The sequence below is a fragment of the Sus scrofa genome, chromosome 14 (assembly GCF_000003025.6).
Source record: "Sus scrofa isolate TJ Tabasco breed Duroc chromosome 14, Sscrofa11.1, whole genome shotgun sequence".
NCBI classification, from domain to species: Eukaryota; Metazoa; Chordata; class Mammalia; order Artiodactyla; family Suidae; genus Sus; species Sus scrofa.
The window spans coordinates 15,073,789-15,080,374 of NC_010456.5; the positions used below are offsets into that span (position 1 = coordinate 15,073,789).

Genomic DNA, 6,586 nt, shown 5'->3' on the forward strand with positions numbered 1-6,586 from the left:
GCAGCCGCCAGGGCCTTACCCCAAAATACCAATCCAGGGCTCTCTGGCCACAAGCAGCCAGGCTCCTAGTGGCTTCACCAAAATTTGTTACCAAGTGCATACTTGTTGCACAACAGGCCAATAAACAGAGGAGTTGTTGGGGCAAGGAATGGCGCCTTTTTTGGAAAGCCAGCAGACCAACGAGATGGTAGGTCAGCATTCTAGACAGCCATCTTCCCGAGTTAGAGCTCAGGCTTCTCTCATACTAAAAGGCTAAAAGGGGCATGGGGTGAAGTCCTGGTTCCGGTTCCGGCCAGACTGGGGAAGGGGGTGGTAACCTCTTCCTCCTGCAGCCACTCCCAGGTGGGCCTGGTTAGGCTGTTTCCAGTGGGGTGAGCAAAGGTCTTTTAGCTTAACACTCACTACCTGGGAGGCAGGGTTCCCAGAGGTGGGCCATTATGTATAATTTAGGCTTATAGGCAACATCCCTTTAGTGATTTGCTTGTAATAGAATACAAAGGTTCTTCCCTACTGCATTCCCACCTTCATGAATTATTTTAGCTAGATCTGCTGGGTAACTTACTGAAGCTTCTACATCAGCACGTGCTGCTTCACCTGGCACTTGGTTGTTATGGAGATGGCTTCTTACCTTAAACCTCATGCACCAACCTCTTGCTTCAAATTTTTCTTCTGCAGCTTCCTCACCTCTCAGCCTTCCTAGAATTGAAGAGAGTGAAGGTCTTGCTCTGGATTAGGCTTTGGCTTAAGGGAATATTGTGGCTGGTCTGATCTTCTATATGGACCACTAGAACACCCTCCATATCAGTAATAAGGCTGATGAGTTTTGATATATGCCTACATCAATGAAACCATCACCATTACAAAGATATCTAATACTTGCATCACCCTCAGACTTCCCTTATGCCCCTTTGTAACCACAGGCAACCACTGATAAGCTATTTGTTACTGAGTATTAGTTTCCAATGTTGAGTTTCATTTTTTTGGTTTTTCAAAAAAATTTTTATCGAAATATAGTTGATTTGAAATGTTGTGTTAGTTTCAGGTATACAGCAAAGTGGTTCAGTTTTACAGTATCTAACTATTCTTTTATAGATTATTTTCCATAACAGGTTAAGAATTTTATATTAATGGAATCACAAGGTACATTCTCTTTTATGTCTGGCTCCTTTCATTGAACAGAATGATTTTGAAAATCGCCTATTTTTTTTTAAACTCTTTTATCAGTTCTGTGTTTTATCCATCTTAGAAGGTCAAGAAACTTGCTGACAGACTAACAGAATGATCAAAATGTCCCACACCCAGGCTTTCTCACTGTCTATTGATTGATTGTCTTTTTAGGGCTGCAGCTGCAGCATATGGAAGTTCCCAGGCTAGGGGTCAAATTGGAGCTATAGCCACCAGCCTACACCACAGCAATGCCAGACCCTAGTTACACCACAGCTCACAGCAATGCGGGATCCTTAACCCACTGAGCGAGGCCAGGGATGGAACCTTGGTCCTCATGGATGCTAGTCAGGTTAATTACCACTGAGCCACAACAGAAACTCCTGCTCATCCATCTTATTATGTGTAGCAATGGTTTCCTCCTTAGGAGTTCCCACTGTGGCTCAGTGGTAATGAACCTGACTAATATCCACGAGGACCAGGGTTTGATCCCTGGCCTCACTCAGGGGGTTAAGGATTCTGCTGTGAGCTGTGGTATAGGTCATAGACTCAGCTTGGATCTGGCATTGCTGGGGCTGTGGCATAGGCCGGCGGCTGCAGCTCCAATTCAACCCCTAGCCCGGGAATTTCCATATGCTGCAGGTACAGCCCTAAAAAACCAAAAAAAAAAAAAAGTTTGCTCCCTTTAAAAAATTAAACAATTTTAACAGTTTTATTGAGGTATAATTGACATACAATAAACTGCATATATTTAACATATACTCTTTGATGTTTTGACCTATGAATATGTACCACAAAACCATCACATTTATCAAAACAATGAAAACATCCACCTTTTCCCCAAAGTTTTCTTGTCCCCCTTCATAATCCTGCCCTCTGCTTTCTCTCTGTCCCCACCTCCAGGCAACTACTGATCTTGCTCTAACTACAGACTCAACTACATTTTCCAGAATGTTATATAACAGGATTGTATAGTATGGGCTCCTTTTTATCTGGCTTCTTATTTGGAGATTTGCCTATGTAGGTACGTGTTCACTCTTTTTTTATTGCCGAGTACTATTCCATTGAATAGATCATAATTTGATTTATTCCCTCATCATGGTGGAAGTTTGGTCTGGTTCCATTTCTTGGCTATTGTAAAGAAAGCTGCTATGAACATTTGAGTGCGAGTCTTTGTGTGAATGTTTATTATAATTTTTCTTGAGTAAATACCTAAAAGCGGAATGGTGTGGTCACATTAGGTGTATGCTGAATTTTTAAAGGAACCATAACTGTTTTTCAAAGTGGCTGTAACTTTTTACACTCCCACCAGCAGTGTGAGAGTTCCAGGTTTTCCACATCCTCACCAGCACTTAGTGTGGTCCTTCTTCAGTGTAATATTCCAGTGGTTGGGCAGTGGTGTCTCATCGTGGTTTTAATGACTGATGACTGACATGTTAATCATCTTATCATGTGTTTACTGGCCATCCAGATACCTTCTTTCATGACATGTTTATTCAAGCCATTAAGAGATATTAATAATTCTTTACGCTGAGTGAGCATATAACAATGTTAAAAGTACATCCTTGCCTGGGATCTGTCTTCCCTCTCAGATGAGCAGGGCATTGGTCAGTGTGCCCATTTTACAGGGAAACTCACTGAGGTTCTGACAGGTGGGGAGTGATGGAGGCAGGACTCCTTCTCCAGCCCAGAGAGATCTGGGTGGAGTCATTCCCAGGCAGCCTCCACATCACCTGGCTGTGACCTAGTGGAGTTTACCTGCTTTGGGTCTATCTAATCTTCTCTTTTCCCTGTGGATCCCTCCTTTCCATTTTGATTTATTGTACAAACATAACACTGTTCACAGAATAAACAACAAAAGGAGAAACAATAGTACTTACTGGACTTTGGAACCAAAGACACCTGAGTAAATCTTATAATCTGCAGGGACCAGTTTCCCCGAAACTCTCAAATGGGCCGCAGTCCTGCCTGCGCTCTCATTTTAGGCAGATTGGATGGACCCTCTTCTGGAGCCTCACCCTGAATCAAGCCAAGAACTGGCGCCCTGGGTTTGTATTTGCTTCTAATTCAGACTGTAGGTGATACTTCGAAGTCACCGCTAGCCTCGGTCTTGTAGAGATGCTCGATGCTCCGATGCTCCCGGATCCACGTCTAACCCCAGGCCTGCCCGCCCTTCCAGCAGCAGCGGAGCTCCGGGCGGCCTCCGTTAGTGCCGACAGCGCCACCCAGCGGCTTATACGGGACAGCGGGGGATTAAGGGAGGGATGATTTGGGTGCAGAGCTGGTGGGGAGAGCCGCGATTTGGTGGGGATTGTAAGGTCGGGTGGAAACCACCCCAGGCAGGGAGGGGTCTTCTCTTCGTGGAGGACGGACGGCGGTACACATGCCAGCTGGAGCCACATCTGTTGCTTCTGCTTTCGTAACTTCAGTTTTTCTCCCTCTCCCATCAGGAAGTGAGGTCTGTAGTGGGACCCGCCCGCCCGTGCCTGTCACAAGCACGGGGGCGCCTTGGGAACTCCTTCCTCTTTTTGATTCACCGCCTCTGTTTTCTGGGCACCCAGCTGTTGTGGCCGATTGATCCAAAATTGATCCAAGGCGCGCAGCGGAGGGATCCAGACGCAGCTGAGCCTGGTGTGAGAGTCTTGCCCTAGGAAACATGGGGCGGGAGAGGCCTCACGCTTGGAAACAGAGCCTCCTGCATTGGCTTGCACCCTCCAAGCTCTGCTGGCTCGGCTTTCTCCAGCCTCACCTCTAACTGCTCGCTGCCCAGGCAGGTGGGCTCGCTGCCCCCCCCCCCCAAAACATTCCCGTGATTTCCCATCAGCATGTCCCCCTGAAGGCGGCTCCCTCAGCCTCACCTGGCCTGAAACCCGCACATTCATGCACTCTGCCTGCTCCCTGGGCCTTCCTGACATTTAACAGGAGCTCCTGCCGCCCGAGCTCCAGGCCAAAAGCTCCTGTTGGACGTATGGACACAGTTTGTTAATTATCCTAATGTTTTTCTAATTAGAAGGGTAATACGTGTGCCCTTTTATACAAAACATTTAAAGAAAAAGACCACCCACTAAACTACTACCCTGATATAACTACTATTAATCTTTATTTTTTTTCCTGTGAAAGTACATGTGCTTTACAAACATAAGATCGTATAAATGAAACATCATGCAAAAGTTATGCTTCTGGGAAAAAGTTATGCTTTTGAAACTAGTTATTGAGATTCCAGAAAGCATGAACTCCTACTCACCCTTCAAAGCCCAGTCTGTCACTCTCATCTGAAAGACTATGATTCCTACAGGCAATGTTAACTGCTATCTCCACTAGGTGTCTCTGACACCTTAACCATTCTTTTATTCCCATAATTATTATCTTGTATTTGACTGTTGGTTTATGCATATGATTTCCTCACTTGAGCAGAACTCCTTGAGGCTGATGACCCCATCTGACAGATTTTTGTATTCCCACCTAAAAGAGAAATTCTTCTGACACTTGTTAAAATGGTAAGAAAAACTAACACAACATTGTAAATCAACTATACTTAAATTTAGGCAATAAAAAAAAAATGGCAAGAAAGCCTCTATGGAAGACTATTGCAAAGGGGTCGACTGTGGGTGGCAGCAGGAGAGAGACTGGGCTCAACTCCTAGGAGAACAAGGATGAGTGAGGATTTCTAGACAAGGAGCCGGGTGGAGTCAGTGGCTGGAAATTACTAAGAGGAGACATCAAGGGGTGGTGGTGGGGGGCATATTCTTCCTGAAGTGATCTAGCCAGGTTCTTGCTAAAGGGCAGGACAAGGACTTAGCAAGGATGGGGCCTGAGGAGCTTGATCCGATATTCAGGTGATCTGTCATCAAGGGTGGGGGGATTCTTGCTAAACTGGGTCAGGCAGTCTGAAGACAGGGAGGGGGCCAAGGTGGGGACCTGGGTGGGAGGAGGACTCCGAGAAGCCTGATTATAAAGTTCAGTCAAGGAGACAGTCTTTGTCACAAAACACATACACTGAGTATGTATATTCTGAAGTAAGTATCATGCACATAATTAAAAGAAGCCATTGCATCTTTTTTGGGGGGGCTGCACCCATGGCATGCAGAAGTTCCCAGGCCAGGGATCAAACCCGAGCTGCAGCAATAACCTGAGCCAGAGCAGTGACTATGGTGAATCCTTAACCACTAGGATACCAGGGAATTCCAAGTCTCTGCATTTTTTTTTTTTTTTTTTTTTTTGGCCACTGCATCTTTTAAGCTATCCTCTAAAAGAGCAAAACCCATAATTTCCTCACTAGAGTTTGTAGCCTCAGAAAGAAGGAGTTTGGCGCTATGCATCATACCACCCTTTATGCCAAAAGCCCTCGATAGAGCAGCGAAGCTTTATAAAGACACCCCCACCCAGCCTGGCTTCTATCCTGGTATCTCAACACCTCCTCATTATTTATTCAACAAGTATTTACTGAACACCTAGTATGTGACAGATACTGTAATAAGTACAGAGAATGGAACAGTGATCAGAACAGATCCCTACCTTTTTTGGGGCTTACATTTTACTGGGGGGAAACCAGATGGTAAGCCAAATAAATAAGTGAAACACATACTATATCAGGTGGAGGAAAAAAAAGAAAAGCAAGGAAGGGACAGGGACAGTCCTACCCCTAGACAGGGCAAGAGGGACCCTGCCCTAAGTCCCACATCGTAGGAACCTGCCCTGGCCTCCTCCAGCATGAGGAGTTTGCCAGGCCAAGGGGATGCACCCTGGGATCCTGAACTCCCTTTTAGACCGCACGCTCGTTACCCAGAATCTCAAAAGTTCCTGCCCAAACAGCAGAGTCCACGTCTAGGGCTTGCATGGATTTCCCTGGGGTCTGACCTTAGTGGGCAGAATGGGACACAGGTATGTGTGCCCCAAGCCCATGGTGTGATCAGGAGGTGGCCACTTGCTGGGGACACAGCTGGGATGCTCATGTGTGTGGTGAGGTTCTTGAGGTGCTGGGTAGAAGTCAGGGTGGGAGGAGGAAGAAGGGGCTATATTTAGGGGCCCACCATTTCGCTCTTGCTCCAGGCTCTACAGATGTTAGGGGCTGTCCTGGGAAGTGAGGATAGGGACTTGTATGTGTGTGTGTGTGGTGGGGGGGTATCACTGCAATTTTATTTTATTATTTTATTTTAAATTTTTGGCTATGCCCACAGCACGTGGAAGTTCCTGGGCCAGGGATCGAACCTGCACCTTAGCAGCAACCCAAACCACTTTGGTGACAATGCCAGGTCCTTAACCTGCTGAGCCACATGGGAACTCCCAGTGCAGTTTTAGATAAGATGGTCAGAAAAGCATCATGAAGATGATATTTTACTGAAGACCTGAGGAAGATGGGAAGAGGTGATGTGAACATCTGTGGAAGAGCATTCCAGACAGAAGAAAAAGCAAATGCAAAGGC

General features: G+C 46.1%; 1 long non-coding RNA gene across 1 annotated transcript; it reads right to left on the reverse strand.

Moving 5' to 3' along the window:
• On the reverse strand, nt 551-4,113 carry LOC106508068. The gene is made up of 3 exons (XR_002338631.1): nt 4,023-4,113; nt 3,045-3,811; nt 551-696 (listed from the first exon to the last, which is right to left on the reverse strand). It is a non-coding gene; the product is annotated as an uncharacterized LOC106508068 (long non-coding RNA).